The sequence below is a fragment of the Amblyomma maculatum genome, chromosome 1 (genome assembly GCF_055883805.1).
Source record: "Amblyomma maculatum isolate TAMU_Amacu chromosome 1, ASM5588380v1, whole genome shotgun sequence".
Lineage (NCBI taxonomy): Eukaryota > Metazoa > Arthropoda > Arachnida > Ixodida > Ixodidae > Amblyomma > Amblyomma maculatum.
In genome coordinates this window covers 367676571-367698444 of record NC_139344.1, presented here as the reverse complement: position 1 = coordinate 367698444, position 21874 = coordinate 367676571, and the positions used below count along the sequence as shown (strand labels likewise).

The following is a 21874-nucleotide window of genomic DNA, read 5'->3' as shown; positions in this document are numbered from 1 at the left end:
CGCAGAACCGTTGTCACTTCCGACTTAATTTGTCCTCCAGTTGTTTTGACCTGCAGTAGTATATCTACAGTAGTATATAACTCTTGTCGCATACTCTGAACGTCGTTGTTCTTCCAAGTCCCCCGTTAACACAGTGAAACCAGCCTTTCAAAGTGACGCTTCCCGCCTCTTTTTCAAACGTACAGCTCGTTCTTGCGACGTCTCATCTGCACGCCGTTTCCTCAGGGTCTCGTTATACTTTACTTGTCGAGCAGCACGACCAACACGCTCCTTTTCAAGCCGTTGTTGCCGTTTCCTGAACGCGTCGTTGCCGCCATGTTGCATTCCAACGTTCTTGACTGCTGCGTAAACACGTCGACAGAGAGTCTTCACTGTTTAAACCGTCCATTACAGTGTCGATTTCCTTCTCTTTCTCTCAACTTTGAAAGAAGAGGTGACAGCAGCGCCTCCACTCGGTAGCAGCGCTGCTCCAGCTGCAGCGCTCCGTGCCTACCGACCGCAGCCACTACCCGACGACTCGACTAGGTAGCCCATCTCTCGCAGCTCGTATGACATCACAGCCATCACGTGACTACGCCGTGGCTACGCGAAGGGCTGAAAATGGGAGTAGTATTGCTTTCGCAATAAAAAAGTTAACAACCGTTGCCAAATGTTAAGATTTATCAGCAGGATGCTGTTAAATATTTACGCTTCCGTAATGCTTTCGTTATGCTTCCGCTTGAAGCACAAGCATAAGGAAAAATGTAAAGTAAAAAATGTGTGTCTCCTGCTGAAAACGGTTGGAAGTTGCGCTCTTGTAACCCCCCGACTGATGATGATGTTTAACCGCTCCAGAAGGTGAGTTCAGCACAGCACTTCAACACAACACAGCACTTCAACACAACACAGCACTTCAACAGCGCCAAACATCCTCTAATGTTGCTCTCAGATGGCATTTATTATTGCACTTTGCATGTAGCGCTCTCACACAGGAACGCTGTATTGATTTGAGAAAAATAAAAATAGCCACAGCTTAACTCCAATTAGATGCAAGACAAAGGAGGAGCGCAATACCATCCTCAAAGCTAGCAATTTTTATCGGTATCAAAGGGGATCTAGCCACGCTTACCTATGGCAACACTTCGGGAGCTTTGCAGCTGCAGTTCTAAAGAATGCTCGGGAAAAATACCTTGTCTCGTATTGGTGCTGAATGGCAGCTGCTTGTGCTGCTGTCGGCTGAGGGCCTGGACATCGCCAAATCACATGCACCTCGCGTTGTTCTTTGCGATCGGCCTGCAACCCCTCGCACATGCGCGTACACATTTGCACACACCTATAGTAGCCTAATAGCAAGTGAAAATATATTTGGTGACTAAACACTGCTGTAGTTGTAAGCAGGATAAAGTAAAACTGGTTGCAGTCTGTTACCGCAGTTTTTGTTCATATGGAGTCTTATCCCCCTGCACCAAACCTCACCCCACCAATGCATGTCCACACTTTCACATATTGCGTCTGGAATGTCATGGCTGCAGGTTTTCACGGGGCGTTGCTCTGGGTACAAGAATGGTAAAGAAAGCTACATTGTACCAATACAAGACGGTGTAAGCGAACAATAAATATGCCGTAAAACAAGTTCACCTTGCGGAAAGCCAAAAAGAGTTCTCCTTTTATCCGTTCACCTCATTTTGGCCAGTCTTATATAAGACCTGACTGCGGTCCGCATAGCACACCCTATCAAGTAAAGATTGCACAGGCACTTAACAAACAATTCTCACTCCTCTATACCTTCCCCGCATTTCAGCTTTCCCCCTTCCCCTTTGGTTTTGAGCCCTCCCTCCCCATCACACGTGTTAAATAAGCCGCCACATATGCAGTCGTCTTATTCGCGAGTTTGAAGGCTAACGTGTTTGCGGGCTAGGCTGTATTAGGTTTGGGTCGCGCGCCTGGATATCGCACCGCTGCCACCAGTTATTACATGGGGCTTGCGGCCCCGCGGTAGCGTTGGCCTGGCGGCTCCGTGGCTCGGCGGACGGCATCAACGGTCCCAGCCATGGAGGAAGGAAAGAACTTAGGAGAGGCCCTGACGTCATTTTTTTGAAGCCGGCGCGGCGACCGGACGCTGCAACGTCTCTAGACATCCTTTACCCTCCGCATTCTCTTTCTCCGCGACGCTCACGTACCTAGGGCCCTTAGCAACGCTGTTGCTAGTGGCTCGAGTTTTCATAGCAACAGCGTCGCCGTTGCTAATGGCCCGACTTGGCTAACCCTAAATTTTGACGTCACTTCCGCCACACTTTCTTCAATGCATTGGGAATGGCAAGGGTCTCTCCTAAGTTGCTTCCTTCCTCCATGGTCCCAGCAAAGACACAAAACAACCTTTACTACAACATCATAAAGGAACGGGCAGAGAAGCTGACCCGGAGAGAATACAGACACTCTAACACAGCTGGTGTCTAGCGTCGTCTTTACGGCGCGTCAAAGTAGCTCTTTCAGCGGAGTTTGCCGCAGCTTTTTATAGGCTCGCCAGTTCACAGGGAAAGGGAGAGCCCGCAAGTCCGAATACGACGATATGACTCAATCGCAGGTGGCGCGACCGCATCTCCTCCACCTCCTGCAGACGGGCAAGGGCGACGCACTCTCCCTCGAGAGCCGGGCTTGGCCAGCTTTTGCACATACACGCACGCACACACATTTGGCGCGTGGAAAGATCACGCCGAAACTTGCCCGCGGGAGGACGCGTTGGGCGGCCGACTGGACGGCGCCGAAATGGCCGAACCGCTCGCTGTTCTGCCTGTTGCTATGGGGTCCGCGTCAGCTGTCACACTTGTCGGTGGCGAAACGTAACAGCTGCCGAATATCTGGTCCAGTGTAGTGTCGCTGACGTAGAAAACGTGAAACTTGTGCTTCCGCTTCAGCAATAGTAGGTGATCGAAAGTCCCGCACAAGCTGGTCGGCGACTTCAAAATTCGGAATTCCAGCAGGCCCTCGTAGCATCGCACCAGTGAACAGGTTGGAAAGTGGTAGATCACATCCATCACGGTAAGCAGCTGATGTTCCATATCGGACTTGCGGTCGGGAAACGTGTACACCGTGATTGTGGTGCAGCTCGAGTACTTTTCGCTGAGCTCCTTCACCGAGCCAATACACTCGATGCGGCCAGCCGCCAGAATGGCGATGCGGTCGTACACGCCCTCGTAGTGGCGAAGATGCTCGCACGACAATATAACGGTGCTGTACTGTCGAAGGTATTCCAGTACTCGCCGCACCAGAGCACGTGTCTTCTTGGCCAAGTCCGGAAGGGCCAGAAGGTAGAGCCTGGGTAAGGCCATCAGCGCCAGAGTCAGGGACAGCTGCACCCTGGCGCTCGCGCTGTACGATGTGATGGCCGCGTCCGGCTCGGCGAGATCGACAATTCGCAGAAGAGACCTCATGACGCGCTGTGCGTCCCGGACTCCGCGAAGTACGGCTAGCAGGCCGATGATTTCCCTGCCAGTGAGCGTCTCCACTAGGCTCCGGGCATGCGGAACGTATCAAATGTTCCGCAGCCACTGTCTGTAGTGGCGCGTGAGTGACGTGGGGCCCATGTAGGCGTCGCCGGACGTCGGAAACATCTCGCCGTCGAGCACGCCGAGCAGCGTAGTTTTGCCCGTGCCCAGGACGCTCATGAAGCCAAGGCACCCACTGTGACGCATCTCGAAGCTGATGCTATCGATGGCAATGTGGGGGATGAAGCCGTACGCCTTGCTTAAACTGCGCACGAGCAGCGCGTGTTCGAAGTCGCGCTTGCTGCACATGTTCTCGACCTGCTGCTTCTCCTTTGCGACGTTTTCGTCAGCCGAAGTCTCCAATAAAGCGCTGCTTGTAAGGGCTGGTTAACGCATCCTCAGCAACTCCTAATGGAGGAAGATTACCAGGGCGAAGAAAAATCCTCCCTCGAGAACCAGGGAAACGACTTCGAACAGGCCCACGCTGAAAGGCTCCAGTAGGTCGGCGAGATCTGCATTGATAAAGGCAAAATGTTATTCGCAGTGCTAGACTAAGAAAGTTTGCAAGGCGAAAACATCATTGCTTACTGAGTAACCCCAAAGCACTAAAAGACCCCTGACTACAGCGGCTGCAATGATTTTTCTAAAATTGCTCATTTATATTAACCTACACTAATTAATTAAACTTATTTAGGCGTGCTGCTCTCTACGTATTTCTTCGAGCTAGCCTCTGGAAGCATTCACTCTCCTCCTGCGATGTTGGCTGGAGGCGTGGAGTTATATTGCCACCCTGTCAGGAATTTTTCCTTAGGCTTAAACATTGTGTCCTGCTTCTTCGCTAAAGCAGAAAACCAGCTGGACGCGAAGCAAGTTGTCTTTCCGCGTTGTTCGTCGCTGAAATCGGCAAGTTCGCGACCGTGACCGTGAATTAGATACCACAGTTCTTGCCCATTTAGAAAGAACATCGTAAATGACTTGTCACACAATCATAAGAAGACGCAGGTTCGGTCTGATAACCCCGTGTCCTCCTGATGTCATCGTCTATGTCACACTGCGCCGACGCTGCCGACAGTCGGTGCCGGCGCCGCGTCGCTCGCAAGATGGCTGTCGGCTGACTGTCGCCTAACTCTCATGTCACTCTCGCGAGACAACGGTGCGAAATCTGCTGCCGACTCGGCCCTCCCGTTGTCACTCTCGTCTTGTGTCATTATACTATTCCTTTTCTTAATCTTTCTATTTCGTTTTCTGACACGCGAAATTCTTTTTATAGTTTCTCCCGTAGGGACGCTTTTTCTCTATTACTGCCCATTGTTTCACGCCTGCGGGTGCTGGGGTAGAAAAGCCATGTTTGAAAAATAAACGCCGTTCGCAACAGATAAGAGGCAATAGATATTAAAAAAAAAAACAGAAAAAAATGTTCCTCGTTTTGCTGATTGACCTTATGACCTGTCGTTTCATAGCCAACTGCGGTAACCACTGCACTACAAAAGCATTTTTTTTCTTCACTTTTTTATTAAATAAACTAAACCTAATCTGCTCTTTCGGGACCCCGTCGGGGTGGCGCAGTGGTTACGGCGCTCGACTACTGTTCCCAAGGACGCGGGATCGAATCCCGGCCTCGGCGGCAGCTGTTCGGTGGAGGCGAAAAGCAAGGCGCCCGTGTGCTGTGCGATGTCAGTGCACGTTAAAGAACCCCAGGTGGTCGAAATTTCCGGAGTCCTCCACTACGGCGTCTCTCATAGCCTGAGTTGCTTTGGGACGTTAAACCCCGCAAACCAAACCAAACCTGTTCTTTCGGAGACTAAAATATGGTTTTAGCTGAAGTGCTCACTTTATTGCAGTGTGAAAATCACGAAGGCTGTAAGAACTACAGGCGTTTAGCGATTTACTGCAGACTGCCCAGCATGCTGAGAGCAAAAAATGCCGATATTTAAAACCATGTGGTGCAGTGCAGTAGCAGGTAAAACCTTCGGCATAGTTGAAAGGACCGGCTGCGGGACCGCGGCTGCTGTTGGTTCTGCAATGAATGCAAGTTCTGCTCTTTTTACGCACGTATGTACTTACTGAAGCACATTGAATTATGGCGGAAAAATGTCTTGCGTGATGCGTAGCGTAACGTTGAAATTGCTTGCGATGTAGCAACGCAGTGACTAGACGATGTAAACATACTCTGATGCGCAAGAAGATCGGCAGCTCTATAGGCTGGCTCCAGGAAAATGATCGCTTCTTCGTCATTTCTTTAGCTTTTACTTTGTTTATTTTGTACTGTTCTGTGCAATTCGGAAATGCGGAAATATTGCTCGCGTTGGTTGCGACTTCAGACGCGCACTGCAAATCTGCATGCCCCGAATGCGAAATGCTGCCGTTTACAACCACAGGCACTCGGCGGCCGCGCGCGCTCACGTGTTGTAGTTCAGGGGTGGGAGGGGGGGGGGGGGGAGGGGGGGGGGTTCACGTGTTATAAGATCAGTTATAATTTTTTATACATATTAGTGCTAAAGGGGTGCTTTTTGCTCTGCGGCCGACCTCGAGAATAATTGACCGCCGACAGTGGACAGACCGATTTTGTCGGTGTCTCCGGCCTCAAAGTCTGTCACACTGGGAAGACATCTGGTTTTCGGTCGTGTTGGTGTCGTTGTCAGCCTAGGGCCTATCACACTAGCACGACACGGCGCCAATTTTGTCTGCTAACAAAGCGTCTTCCTGATGTCTGCGTCTATATGTGACACTGGACCGACGAAAACAGTCGACCGACAGTCGGCGCAGCGTCACTCGCAAGACGGCTATGTCACACTAGCGAGACAACGATCGAAACCTCCCACCGACTAGGCCTTCTTGTTCTCACTCTCTTCTTGTGTCATTATACCGTTCCTTGTCTTAATGCTTTTATTCTTTCTGCCGTGCGAGATTTTCCTTCCTATACTTACTCCCGTTTTTATTTTACTTGGTTTATTAGCCGCGTCTATGATTATGACTCATAGCCATCAATAGATAAAGGTAGGAGAAACGAGGGGCGCGTTGTGAGATACATACAAAGTAACAAAAATAAGGAATGCATAGGAGTTGTGCAGATAATTGGCAAGAAGTAAGAATGTCTACTATTTATAAATAAATAAAAATAAATAAAATAGGGGGGCAACCACATGCCGTTGGTGAAATCCGAGCCCTCGACCTCCGTATTTAGTGTCCGATGCTCTACCAACTGAGCTACGAAGATGGCTGTGCAATCTTTCATTTTTTTAGGTATCTATGCCGCCTGCGTTTGGTTTTTGAGAGGGTTTATAAGCGTCACCCTAGCCTATAGCAGTGCGCATATGGAACGTCCTGTGCTACCGCTTCATGGGATGTGATCTAACGGCTTAGGTGGGGCTGTGCAGACAGAAGTGTAGGGTTGCACCGACACAACCACAAACGAATAATACAAAATTCGCTGCAGTGACAACAGTAGCTTGTACGCTATCGAAGAGGGCCAATTAGATACCATTGGAATTTTTCGAATGCTAGAATGCATTCTAAGGCGCACTGTTGCGTCTGAAATCCAGATCATATTAGGATACCAACAATGGGCCATTAACGCCTTCAAAGCTTGTACTGCATACTGAACCATTCGTAGCATGCACTGAGAACTATTTGCGTATACGAGGAGAGTGTAAAGTATATTACTCGCCGGAGCCGGGTATAATATTAATATGAAGTGGAAGTGAAGTTCACAATGGAGTGACAAATGGGAAACAAAGCTGCGAGCAAGAGGCGACCATCGGGAACACTCACGATGCCCATAGTGGCAGGGTGGGTGGGTACCCAGCGGATAGGCAGCGCCAAAAGGCTTCTGACACCAGGCCGGTACATCGGCGAGAACACGAATAGGTCCGCGGCGGTGAACAGCAGGGAGCCCAGCACTCCTGCGCAGCCGACGTTGGTGACTTGGAGAAGAGTCTATACACGCTCTAAAAGAAGGAATAGCACACAGAATCGTCCGATAATAGACAAGTCTATCATTTCGTGCAGCACATTTGCCGCGGGTATGAGTTTAACAATCTAATTTCTGCAAGTGTTCAAACTTATGAGCCTATGCAATACATACACCTAATGACCAAAGTATCAGTAAATCCCGATCATGCACTCTGATTGGAAGCAACAGGGAAGAATTCCATTCTACTGAACCATTACATAGCACATCGCTAAACGAATTCACTTGTACGTATATGCGACTGCGGCAAACATATTTTGAAATATATTCGCATTTATCCTAATAAGATGGTCTCTAACATTAACTAGAGTGGTTCCGTAATTAAAGTTTTTAAATGTTTCTGTGGATATCTGCGGCGTTTCGGAAGGCTACCCGGGGAAGAACTCACCTCCAGCTAATTATATGGTGGTTATTGTTAAGAGGGCCTTCGACGACCTCTCGTACCAAAAGGAGAACAAGTAAGCCATGCTGATTGCCACGAAAGTATATAAAGCAAAGATGACAAATATGGCATCTGAAACGAAGAAAAATTGAAGATGTGTTGGCGAAGGTTCGCAACAACCTCTCGTAGGATACGAAAAAGGAAGAGCTAAAATATTTTTGCGAAACACTTCTTTACCGGTATGACGCGACCCTTGTTAACCCTTTGTCGATCCTCGTTCTCGAGCACACTTCATTAGCATATAGTCATATATAGTCGTGAGAAAGAGCAGCTCACATAGCTATAAGGCCTTGCTATAACCAATTCGTGTCAACGTGCCTGCTAGGGATATATGTGTCTAATTGGGAACCAACCGATCCTGGGTTCGATACGCATCTCATCCTCGTATCTCAGATGTGCTGCCCCAGTTTGCAGCTCCTAGTTACTACATCTCACATGTTCTCGTAACATCCCGCAGCCCGCCGCGCAATCAATGTCTGGCGATGACAAGCGCCAACTACACCCTGCCTTAGGCATTCTCGTGACGCTTTACTCACGAAGCCGATAGGGCCAACGCCATTATTTTTGGTCACTGAGCCGTTCAACGCTGTCGCATTTACAGACAAGCAGCGTACGCGTGGGCGTCACGCAAAGTCAGGCATGGTCGCTTAGGCATTCAAAAAAGGCGGGTTTCCACCACGACAGGCACAGAGCAGTGAGATCAGGACGTCAGGAGGGAGGCTCGGGCTACGACGACACGATAGATGCGAAAACAAACTAGCGGCTTACGGGCGAAGCTCCATGCTGAGGAAAGGGCGGAAGGCGGTCGTGGCGGCGGTGAAGGCGACCGCGTGTCCCAGCCCGCGAAAGTGCCGCTGACGCTCGTCATGAGCAGCATGTGCTTAGCGCCGGACACGCGTTCGCCCAGAACGACGACCACGAAGTGTATCGCGTGGTAGCACAGCGCGGTGGGTGCGAACACGGCACACAAGACGCGCACCAGCACCATGTGTACTATGAAGTCCGTGCTCCCGCGCCGCGGGCTGTCCAGCAGCTAGGACTCGCGGAAGCTCAGCACCACGCCTGCATTCTCCTCGCCCTGTATCACAGCGCCACACATTCAAGACAAACCCTTACCTCCCCACATTTAAGACGCATTCTTAGGTCCCCACACTCAAGGTACACCCTTAGCGTCACTCAGTACCCATCCTCCGCCGGGGTGGCGCAGTGTTTACGGCGCTCGACTACTGTTCCCAAGGACGCGGGATCGAATCCCGGCCTCGGCGGCAGCTTTTCGATGGAGGCGAAAAGCAAGGCGCCCGTGTGCTGTGCGTTGTCAGTGCACGTTAAAGAACCCCAGGTGGTCGAAATTTCCGGAGTCCTCCACTACGGCGTCTCTCATAGCCTGAGTCGCTTTGGGACGTTAAACCCCACAAACCAAACCACTAGTGCTAAAAACGTGACTGTCGCTTCATCACTGAGCGCTTTTTTTTCGCTACTTCACCCATAATCAGCCCTAGAAACCGAGTCAAGCTACAACTCTGGCACACCCACAAGCACAAACACAAAAAAACGATGCACTACTGCGAACACAGCGAACGACGCAGCGCATACACAGCAAACAATACCCCACTCGAACTGAATACGAGACGAAAAGCGCGGGCGCAGCAACGCGGAGGTTGCAACGATAAAGCAAAAAGAGCAAAAACAATCTCAGTCCACGGCGGACGCTCGGTCCGCGCTAATTGCAAAAGGCGCTTGGCATATTGAGTCCGCTCCGCGATCCGGGGCCCTAGGGTGCCTCGATACCAGCGGCGCGCTACATCGAGGCACCCTACGGGGCCCCGGACGGCTGCGCCGCTCTCTCGCTGTCGCTCAGAGCAGTGACGTCGGCGTCACGTGAGACGCGGGTAGCGCTGACGCGCGCGGACCGTCCGCGCTCCGGTCCTCCCGTCGAAACACACCTTTAAAGGCGGAGCTGATGCGTTTCATTGCGTGTTCGTAACTGAATTTTCATGGACGCAGTGTAAGTATAGTTACACCATGTGCTGTTTTATTTGGCTCTGTGGTCAATGCTCCAACATCAACACCGATATACTACTAAGCCTTTGATCTTCAATACTACTACTGAGATCAGTGTAGAGACCGCCGTCTCCGCTCTATCCATTCCCGTCATATGAATTACCCTTACAGGCGACCTGTTTAATTAAGACCATTGCAGTAGAAACGATGTGTAAGCCTGATTTATTAGTTCTCCAAGGATCAGCTTCAGAAAGGCCTCCTGACCATTCTCATTCAGTTATGAATTTTTTCGCACACTACTCAGCAAGGGTACGTTCCTGTGCAAAAATATTGATGCAGGAAAGAGTCCGTTATATGTCAGTTTATGCGAATTAGTCATTGTTGATGCAACCTGCCGTATGTATAGCCATGCCAAGCTTTTTGCCGCCGTGCTTTTTGTTTACACTAAATGATACTCATGCTACTGTTTCACAAATTACACCAAGTTGTTTGCAGCACGAAACAAAGGGGCATATAATTAATCATAAACAGCCCAAAACTGAATTCGCGTAATGAAAGCGCACTGGAAAGCTTTGTAACAGAACACAGCAGCTGGTGTTCCACTATGTGATCGATTGCTCTTCCTAATTGCTGTTGTAGCTCTTTCGCCTGCCTAACACTATTTGCCTATAAACTAATTAGTTCTTTAAACAAGACATGTAGAAGTCGTAGGTTTTGGAAGTTACAAATATGTAGACAGCTTGTACAACTAATTCGCAATTACTTAAAACAAGGCAGAATGTAGAAGTCGCAGATTATTAGGCTTGCAAATATAGGAACAGCTTATACATCACATTTTGAAGTGAGAGTGCCCGTGTATGTCCACCTCGTGCTAATAAAAAATAGCCTCAAAATGCAAATCTTAAGAAAAGCAGTGCAAACTTCGCACGAGATCCGCACGATGACATTGTGACACGAACACTGCTCAGGTAGTGTTATTTGCAAAATCCTTTAAATACATATATGCTGTTTTAGATGGTACTGAAACGAGAAAACTTTCACTAGGTCTTTCGTTTCTCTTTTTTCTCTACCTTGGTGGCAACGTGCCTGAAAGGTGTGCGGGGCATTCGTGAACCGAATGGTTGCCGCCTTGTCTCCAGTCAGGTGGCGGAGGAGTGCCTTGTACAGTAGGTTCAGGGCCAGCAGCGCCGAATGCGGGTTCTGTCCGTTGAACCAGTCTGATCCTGAGTTGTCGGTACGACATGCTGAGGCCCAAGCATGTTGTAAGGAAACGCAGGAACTGTATTAAAGACCAAAATTAAAGCTACGTTTTGAGATGACACTCAGGATATTAAACACCACATGTCATCATGGCTTGTGCGACTGAGTATTGCAAATAATTACTATAAAATCCAAAAATATGTGTTTAAGTAAAAATGAGAAACTCCCTTTAAATGTGAATCCCACTGTCGCATCCGGCATGCCAACAAGATTCTGTACGCATGAGGCTCCTCTGTTGGCAGACAGTTTCATGAAGACATCTACCTAGTATATAAAACTATTCGCTCTGCCCAAACACAATGCCTTCCGTAGCCGGATGTCGATTCCCTCGAGACCGCACCGAACTGGTACTTAAAGACGTAGCTGTAGACGTCGTCCTCCGCCAAGGCGAGCAGCTTTTTAGCGATGTTGGTGAGGTTAATGCTCTCCAGCTGAACGCCACTATCCTCCATCACGGGACGCATGCTTTGGGTCATGAGTTGCTGCAGAGGCGACGGACGAAGAAGATGTACAGCTACAATTTTGACGCCTTTGACGTTACCACACGAACTGCCTGACTAGTCCATGTATGTTTATACAAGAGACGGCAATGTCCTTTGTGTTGCGTGCTCGGTTTTAAATCGAATATGACACTGCGATATGGTACCTAAATGAAGTGTGGCGGCCACCGTATCTTGAGTGCCAGTAACAAGCTTGCTTGGTTTCGCATGCTAGGTTTCGCGGAGGCGCGCACATATGCCTGTCTATTTTTGCTATTCTGCCGTGTCAATAGTCAGCAGATAGCTGTCTGCGCGATGAACAGTCAACCGTCTACAATCAAGGCTCCACGGAGTCACGGAGTAGGCTTCGCTAATGCTTAGACTGCGAAGAGGCACAGCCACGGCCAAGCATATTACCACAAGGAAGGCAGCAAGACCTGCGAAGAGAGAAGCGCTCGCTGCTAACACAGCAATCTCGTTGTCTCCGATCGAACAGGTAGCCAAGGCAATGCGCCAAAAGCGAGCTCAGGACGAGAAATACTAGTAACGGGAGAGACTTCGGGAAAAGCGAGATCAATATAATAAACCCAAGTGAAAATATTGTGAGCCTTCCGTGGACGTTCTTTAATTTGTACATGCCATGATCTTCCTCTTTCATTTGTACATACCATCATCATCGTCCCGCGGCGCCGGCTCCGGCACGCGCCTGGGTTTTGTCATCGGAGTAAAACGCTAGACAAGGCATCGCTGGCCTTGCCGTCACGACCTTGCCGTCTCAACCTAGCCTTCTTTCACAATATTAATACATTTAGAATATATTTGCCGAGAGATTGCGCCACAAAGACTAATGCTTTGGCATTCACAAATGCAGGTGGCCCTAAGTGTATCAACCGATATTTTTTTTTATGCTGTGACGAGCTTCTGGATAATCATCTACGATACCCACCTGGAAACGCCCGCCCTTGACGCCGCAGAATCCAACGGCCTTGGTCACGATGTTCCGGTTGTCATAGGTGAGCCTATCGCCATGAGTGGGTATGCCGGCCAGCAGGAAGCTCTCGCAGTGACCGCCCAATAGGAGCAGAACCATGGGGAGCAGCCAGCAGAGGGTGCGATGGATGGGCATGCGCTTCCAGTGCAGGGACCTCTTGTGGAGCAGGCTACGCAGCCGCGACATGGTTGTAGCCTCCACGAAGATGGTCCGGTTGCGCAGAGCTGCGTCCCCCGTGTCTCTGCCCAGGACTGCGCAGAGGAAGCCACGCAATGTACGCTTAACGTAGGCGTAGACCAAACACCAACATGCGTCTCTTAAAGGCCCACTGTCCACCCTTCTGTCAAAGTTTTTCAATCAATCGATTTTGCGCTTCCCTCTCCTTCCGTTCCCTCTCAGAGGTTTTTCACTCTCCTGCCCGGTCGTCTAGCCTCCGCAAGACAAATTCCTCTTCCTCCTCAGAGTTTGGCGGGAGGTGGGGCGTGGCACTCCGAAAAAAAAAAAAAAAAGTAACGGGCGAGGGAGCGCTCGCCGCTGGATTCAGTCTGGCCGTGGCGAGAGAAAAGCGCGCAGCGAGAGGTAGACACCCATCCTTCACCCTCAGACAGCGAGACGGACCAATGGACGTCGCTTTCGACAAATACGTCATAGCTGCGGCTCGACGGGCCGGCGCAGGGAACGGGAAAGCTGACTTCCCGAAGGAGAGCATGAGAGAGCTTTGATTTGTATTCTCGTTGCTTTGCGGCGCGCGTGTCACTGTAGCATTTTGCAAAGACTATCTCTGGTTCCTGATCGAAACACTGGGCTCCTTCGCTTACAAGGTCCTTCCCTGGACAGTGACCCTTGAAGGCCGCGGCTGTCGGCTACCCATTGGCGCTGGCCCTTACCAGATTAACCGAAGACAACTCCGGCTAGTGTTGGTTCGCTGTAGAAGTAGATGTAGAAGAAGTCTCCTTTCGGCTACGCATATTTCTGTTCGTCAGAAAAGGTTTCTAGACGTGCATTTGGATTTCAAAATGAAACATCTATACTTATCTGGCACAAGAGTGAAATTGTGAGCTCAGCAAAATCTGCGAGGCCCCCCAAAAAGCTTTGATTTGCTGCTGGTCCGGAGGTAACTGCCAGCGGCGTCAGAAACCACCTGAAAACCGCGCTGCCAGCAGTCCTGGATGCTTATCTCGCTACCAGAAGCACCGAAAAATTCTGTAGGGAGCAGCGCAGAAGGGGCTAATTCAGTATCCTTTTAACAAGTTGTGGATGAGTGCGCCGTAATGGCGGCTTACAGGGTGCCTCCATAGCAGCACCGGAGAGACGCAGAACTATCAACGCACCCTAAGTGAATACAGCCACAAGGAGCCCATTGTAGCGTGTTATATATTGCTTAATATCATGTAATAATTTCTTAAACATTTATTTGCAAAATGAAAGTAATGTTTATAATACAACACATTTGCTAATATATGAATTATAGTAACATTTAAAACTCAACCCTACAACGTTTACTTTGACTGTTATACTAATACTTTATATCGCGCAAGCAATCTGCAATTTACATTACATTTTTTATGAAAACATTTTCATCTTCGGTGCTGTATAGATGGTTTCGTATCTAGCGCTGACTGTTTTGCTGTTGCAAACGTGATGCTGTCATGTTAGCCTTGGAGAAGCCTTGATGTGATCACTGCTCATTGAGTTATTTTTTATTCCTATCTACAGGCTTGGGAAAAATTCGTATTAAAATGGACAAAAGTGACTACCTTAATTGCGGCAATGTATGTCATACGCTTGTCGAACGTTTGCTGCGCGACTGTGTTTTTTTATATAAAGACTCCGTTCACGTGTGTAAAAAGTTGATGACATGCCGCTGCAGCATCTACCTTCTGTGTTCTTTCATTTCGGGGCTGTACTCACCCCGGAATCCGGGAGCGACAGCGCGAAACCAGGCAAAAGTCACCCGCCGCCGCTGAAGCAGACGCGGAGCGAACAATGAGCAGGGGCCGAATTACGGTTCTCGCTCTAAAGTTATAGAGCGTGACGTCAAAATGACGACGCCGTGACGTCTCGGCGAGACGTCAACGCGTGACGAAAATCGGAATCAACCAATGATCGCCAGGGTGCCGCCCCGGGCCGCTTATTTTCACGGCAACAGGTTTATTCGCACGTCAAGGAGCCGTTTGCTAACTTTTTTATAGATATAGCGTGTGAATAAATTAACTAAAGTTTTATATTTTCAAGAAGCCGCATTTAAAGTTCAATTTCATCAAAAAAATCAAAAAGCAGCTACAGTTTTGCAATTAAACGCTCTCGTGGGTAGCTTCTTTTGCCGCGAGGTCGCGCTGGCAGAGGTAAACAAACCGTAAAAATGGCGATTTTCAGTAAAACAGCTGATTCCACGGCTAGTGCCGGCTTTTGCGCATCGTCTGATGTCAAGGTAGTGTGATGGTCCTAAATGCGCGGAGAAATCATATCGAAAGCAGTGTAATCGGGGCTTTATTTTTCTTTAGGAAACAGAAACAAAAGAAAGATCGATCGCGGAGCACAGGCAAAATAAACTTTTATGTCCACACGAACGTCTCACACACAAATGCTTCAGTTAGAACGAGCACGGGGAAAAGCAAGCGTACACTACCAACCTCGCTCGTTTTCATTCGTTTTGCACTGTATGTCACCTTCGCCTCCGCCTTTTGCTTTGGGCGCACTGCGGAGCCCAACCACCCTTAGTTGAGTTCAGCCATTTGACGCACGCACTTGCTCACCGTCAGTTATGAGAGGCCGACTACCTGTGGAGACGAAATCCTCCGGAGGCAAAAAAAAAAAAAAAAGATCGAAGCACGCATGACAGCCGCACCGTCAGAGCGGTCGACTGCAAGCTTCATCACAGTTCATCGGCGCATTCGTCGCACCACCATTCCGCTTTCACATTTTCAAGTCGAAATAGGCATCGAAACAACTCGCCGAACAAGTAGAACGCATTCTCACACACAGCCCTTCGTCGTTGCTCGCGCCGGCGTTGCCGCTTCAGCGCCGCAGCCACCACTCACACCACTCCACCGCGGACGCCGCCGCCATTTTCGCTCTATAACTCGCTCTAAAACGTTTTAGACCGTCTCATCGCGCTCTACAAAAATAGTCTAAAACTACGGGCATAATTAGGTGCGCGACGTCATCTGTTTTTTCGCCTCCGCGACGCAATCGCAGCATCCCGTGACGCAACTTTTCAAGATGGCGACGGCGACCAATAGGAGCGGGCGTTTTAGAGCGCTCTCAATTATAGAGCGGTCCGTAATACGGCCCCAGGTCGCGCCCATTGCGGCGGCGGAGAGCGGAACTCAAGGAGAAACCACGGCCGGTCTCGAGGGAGAGAGCGCTTCTCTTCTCTTACGGCCTCTCCAATGGGTCTGTTTCTACCGCCCGCCGCGCCTCGGTGGGGTCGCCACCGCCCCACTGCTACCCCTTCGTTACAGCCGTTCACGCGCAAGGGAAACGCGCGCTCGCTTTTAGCTTCGCCCGCGTCAGTTGCAACCTGCAGGTCCTGACATTTCGCCCCTTATGGTTTATACAAAATCCGTAATCAACATCGAATATTTATCGTGTACGAGGAATAAAATACAGTCAACAATCCGCTCACGCGCGCTCTCCTTCGTCACTGCGGCCTTGCACGGTCGAATGAAGCTTCGGGAACACTTCAACATTTTTTACCCCTAAGTTTTGTACAAAACTAAATTTACCAGGCTATGCAATGTGCCTTTGAACGTTTTAAGCAGGTGTAGCGCGACCTGACGTGAGTGCATAGTGAACTGTTGGGCGGAGATTCTGTCAACCGCTACCGTTTTCGCTTAGATCAGAAGAGGCACGGGCAAAAATTCATGGCGCGTCTCAGATTCAGAGTAAAGAACAAAAATTACTCATATAGTAAACATTTCACTTGTCTAATGGAGTGGGCTGTTCTAGCTTCGTTCAAAACATATCAGTCAGTTGAACGACCGAAGATGTATATGTAGTCTCGCGACTACTTTTAATCAAGGAAATCGGCATAAACAGTTAAGCAGAATTGAAAAGAGCGGCAAACAAAAAAATTGTCCTTCAAAGTTACACATTGCACTATATGCTCATCAATTCATCAAAACGCGACCTGCGTCTAGAAAATTCAGTCTCAAAATCTTCCTGCACGGCTTGTGCGCATAAGGAGTTGGCCTCTCGGTGTTCTCTGTCACTTTCCTGGTATAATTAATTAAGAAGAAGAATTTTGAGAAATGTTTCAAATATCAAAGAAGCGGACCTAATAACATAGCTGTTGTCAATTCCTTTCGGGCAACTCAGTGTTGAATTCTGAAATGCTGACTGAATCAGGATCTTAAGTACTTCGAAAACATTTGTGTGTATAGTAGGTGCACGGCAGCGTTTCCTAAAAAAAAAAAAAAAAAAAAAAAAGCTTGTCCAATAGGGCAACAAGCTCTGGTTTCGGATAATGCAGTCCAGTAGAATATTGTCCTCGTAGAAGAGCGTACTACATGGGGCTGCTTCTTTCGCTAGTTTCAAGAAGAATAGAGCAAGCGTCACATCCGAAGTTGATTAATCAACTAAACGATATATCCAGCGGCGTAAGGTAAACCGGAATATGTGACAGTGGGAAATGGAATTGTAGGAGATGCCATCACTTCCTTCAGTGCCTTGATTTTGCTCTCAGATGAAACGTCTGTCTCGACAATGTAGTCATGTGCCGCTAGCTGTTACGGCCCTCGCATCTAGCATATGTCATTCCCTTACATTAACCTTACTTTCCCGAAGAGAGCCTCAATGGGTCGCTATATAGGGCTTGAAATGAGTCTTCAGTGAGAGTGTCCTTCTTTAACGCTTTAAAGTTTCTTGCATACTTTCTATATAGCAGGTGAACTTATTTGTAAGTCATTACATCGAGTATCACCTTCATCATTTATTGGCCGCTTTTTACCACTTCGAGCACAAGTGGTGTCATGAATATCAAACCATTTTTTAGTGCTTTCATAACAAGCTTAATATCATGTAAAAATTTCATTAAAACAATGTTTATTTACAAAATTAAAATAATGTGTATAATACCACACATTGGCTAATATATGAATTGTATTAACATTTAAAACTCAACCCTACAACGTTTACTTTGACTGTTATACTAACCTTTTATATCATGCAAGCATTTTGCAATTTACATTACATTTTTTATGAAATTATTTTCATCTTCGGTGTTACATGAATGGTTTCGCATCTAGCGCTAAAGCCGGTTTTGCTGTAGCAGACGAGTTGCTATCATGTTAGCCTTGAAGAAGCTTCGATGTAATCATTTCTCATTCAGTTTTGTTGTTGTTGTTGTTCCCATTCTTGTACAGGCTTGGGAAAAATTCGGACTAAAATAGACAAAAATAGCTACCATTCCGCAATGTATGCCATGCTTGTCGAACGTTTGCGGAACGACAGTGTTTTTTATATCCGTTCACGTGTGTAGTACGTTGACGACATGCCGCTGCATTATCTACGTTCTGTGTTCTTTAATTTCGGGGCTGCACTAACCACGAAATTCGCGAGCGACAGCGCGAAACCAGGCAAAAGCCACCCGCCGCCGCTGAAGTAGACGCGGAGCGAACAGTGAGCAGGTCGCGCCCCTTGCGGTGGCAGAGAGCGCAACTCAAGGAGAAACATTCCCATTGTTCCCGCGGCGATTGAGAAGGCCGTAAGAAAGAGCGCGCGCTCTCCTCCCAGACCGGCCGTGGGAGAAACGTTCCCATTGTTCCCGCGGCATGGAGGAAGGAAGGCCGTAAGAAAGAGCGCGCGCTCTCCCTCGAGACCGGCCGTGGACATTCTGCGTCGTTGCGGAGACAGATGGCGCCTCCGTGTTCCAAGTCTGAGGCACCTTACCATGTCTCAAAACGGCTTTCGCAATACGAAATGTGCGTCATGCGTCGATTTTTCTCAATGTGGAAGCACCCCACTGGACCACAGGCCGCTATCGCGTGATGTCTTTGAGGTGGAGTGTAAGCGTTCCCCTTATCGTCAAAGCTTCGCGCTTTCAATGTCATATTTAGCGCTGAATACTAACTATCTTTTTCAGTGATTGTGACCAACTTTTAAACCGAATTCTATAATATCATGAAAATGGTATATATTCGATGCTGACTTGCATTTTATGGTGTGATAAGAAAACCAGTGACGTTGTTTGATGATTGGCATCAAAGACACCGAGAGGGTTGAATTTCATGCGATAGTATCGGGTTGCGCTTATGAAACATGGCCCTCTCCTTCATGCGCTAAAGACAGTCTCAAAACCCGTCTCTCAGGCAAGCGCTCCAGTCGATCCGGGCATAAGATGATGAGAATCACCCCTGCAGAATCGCAGCTGCAGGAGAGGCACTTGGCAGCGAAGCTCACCGCCGTCGCTCTGGGACCTCCACACGCTAAGTTCCTCGCTATTACGAGCGTATATGCGAAAATGCCATAGCGTCAGGTGAATGACAGATACACGAAAAACTGTAGGGGGTGCGCACGCCGTAGCTATGTTTGATAAAGAACGATTTCTGTTTAGTAGCTGGGGTGCAAATTTGGCAAGAAATTTTCGCAATTGCGAAGGGCGAGTGTTCGAGACACAGCGCATTAAAGGGAGGGAGTTTAGTACGTATACGGTCGGAGAAGCGTACCACCAGTGTTCCCTGAATCTAAACGCGGGTATATGTGATTGTACTCCTCCGCCGGTGTAATACAGCTCCTCTATTAGCTATTAACTTGTAGTGTGTATTAACGTGATAAGTTAGATTAGTTTAAAAACATTAGTGCTTAACGGGCGCAGGGTAAAACGAAAGGGCCTGAGCATTGTAGCTTTGAGCCATCGTCGACTTTATGCGCTCTTAAATGTGAACTTTATTAAGCATGTTGTTTCGCGCTCGGCACTGCTTCTACCTCCTGTCATATACTCGGTACGAAGACAGCAAAAAAAGCCAACCATAGAAGAGCACGCGACACAAAAGAACGCTACTATCAGCTGATTTTAATTTTTCTGTGGTTGTTTTTTGCTCTGTCTTCTTACTGAATGTGATTAACTGACTAGCCCAGCACGATGTTTATTGCAGCCCTATTTTAGCTGGCTCATTTCAAGAGAAGTAGCGTCACCGTACATTTCCGCTATCGGCTACAGCTCGAGAGCGGGAGCAGTTAGGCTCATTGCAGGCAGAGAACAGTTTTGTGATAAACGGGAACAAAAAGCCTGAGGTTGGTTCACACATTCGTTACTAACGCTCTAGCGAGAATTATAACCTTTGATTATGTAAACCTACAGTCATATCGTTAGTGACAGGTCGTAAGAATACTACCAGCGAGCGAGCGTTCCTTACAGGTTGGGTTTGTTTTGGTGTTCAACGCCCCAAAGCGAATCAGGTATGATAGACGCCGTAGCGTAAGTGGTTAGCCGTAGTGGAGAGCTCTGGGAATTTCGACCACCTGAGGTGTTAGCGGGCACTGATATCGCACAGCACTAGAGTGCTTTCCTTTCCACCTACATCGAAAGCGTCCGCCTGAATGACCTGACTTTATCTTGCATCAGTCGTGGCTCCCGAGCCGATTGGCAGGTCTTCACGCTTTTCGAATGTTCCGCCAAATTGTAAGTTCTCCCGGCTAGATTATTGCAGATTTCGTTGCGGGATTACTATTACGAACTGCAGCAGCGAAGACACATCGTCACAGAAAACATTGACAAACAACCGAATTACGATTCTAAACAACCCGGGAGACATGCGAGAAGAAATGCTGTGCCTAAAAGGCACACAACCTCACCTTATCCACCACACACGGCGGCTAAGTGTACAGCCGGAGTCTGCAAGGGTCCGGAACGACACCAGTAAGAATCTCGGTCTCCACAACACAGCGATCAAAGGCAGAAGCGCTGCTGGCGCTGGGATTCGAACCAGCGTCTTCGCGAGTGTGAGCTCGACACTTCACCCACTTAGCTACCGTATGGCACGGCTTCTGAGTGACACTCAGAATACGTGTTGCGGGGGGGATGAAGCGGTCATACCGGCGCATGCGCCGTGCCTACTTGCTGCTTTTTACGTGGTAGTGCGAGCGTGAAGCATATCTCGGGATATCGAGTGCAGCATCTTTAGCGTGCGCGCTTGATATCGAATGCAACCGCTGTAACTTTCGTGCCTGGTCATGCATGATTACCTTCTGACTTAATTCCGTGCTTCGTTGTCCAGAAATAAGGAAGGTACAAATAAGGAGAACGTGCCTATATTTCAATGATGGACGGGCTGTTTGGTACTTTTATTGTGAGTTTTTCGTAAGGATGGCGAATTCAGGGGAGGGGGTGTTGCAGTCCTAATTAAAGACTACATACAGGTCTATGTATAAAGATCTCATGCTGGGGCCATAGCTTCATTTTGCTTGCCCTTTACAGATCTCATGATGCTTCAGTTCATTATCTATTCAAACTAGAAAAGCACATGTCTCGGTTCCAAAGAAGCAAACTGCTCCTGATTAGCGATCTAAACTTGACTGGCGGTAATTGCGAGCGTTTTCCATCCTTTCTTCAAAAGAGCAATATATTAGCAGTATACTTAACATGATATTAACACATAATCTAATTCAAATAGTGCAGGAACCGACACGTGTGCAAGGCTCTAGCAAGTCTGTCCTCGATTTCGTATTTGTGCCTAGAGAATTGCCTGAATGCACTGTTGAAGTTGTGGAAGGCATATCTGACCATCTCCTTATAACCCTGTGAAGTTTCGATCTTTCAAAGACTACTCATGTTCTGATGATGTATTCATTATAGAACATTTAGAAACATGCTTTATTGATTTTAGTGATGATGATTTAAACACACTTTGGGACCGCTTTAAAGATATGTGAAACTTATGCATAGATACGTTTGTGCAGAGCAAATGTAGACTTATTCGTCGACAAACGCCGTGGATGACGCGTGAAATAATCCGCTTAAAACGAAAGATAAAAAGGTTAAAAACACGGGGCTTGCACTTAGGTAATCTAAACGATTTAAAGGAAAGTAGCGTGATGGACACAGCGCAGCTAGAAGCTTTTCGAGATGAACTTTTGCATCGACACGTCTCCTCTGAAGTTAGTAATTAAAGAATTAGCAAACTAGTATTCACTAATTGGCTGTAGTGAACAAAATATAGGAGATTAGCATATGCGACTCTGCAAATCTCTGAATTTGTTTCACTTGACTATGGTATTTTGAAAACCTTGGTCGAAGTTAGCCGGGACACCCGGTATAAATGGCGC

The 21874-nt window shown here is 48.2% G+C and overlaps 1 pseudogene across 1 annotated transcript; it reads right to left on the bottom strand.

Annotated features, from left to right (window-relative positions):
• Window positions 1-1829: 1829 nt before the first annotated feature.
• On the bottom strand, window positions 1830-20569 carry LOC146208076 (uncharacterized; annotated as a pseudogene). Its single transcript, XR_014700570.1, has 7 exons — window positions 20405-20569; window positions 12563-12858; window positions 11441-11619; window positions 10964-11156; window positions 8645-8954; window positions 7236-7400; window positions 1830-3976 (listed from the first exon to the last, which is right to left on the bottom strand). The product of XR_014700570.1 is annotated as an uncharacterized LOC146208076 (transcript).
• Window positions 20570-21874: the final 1305 nt, after the last annotated feature.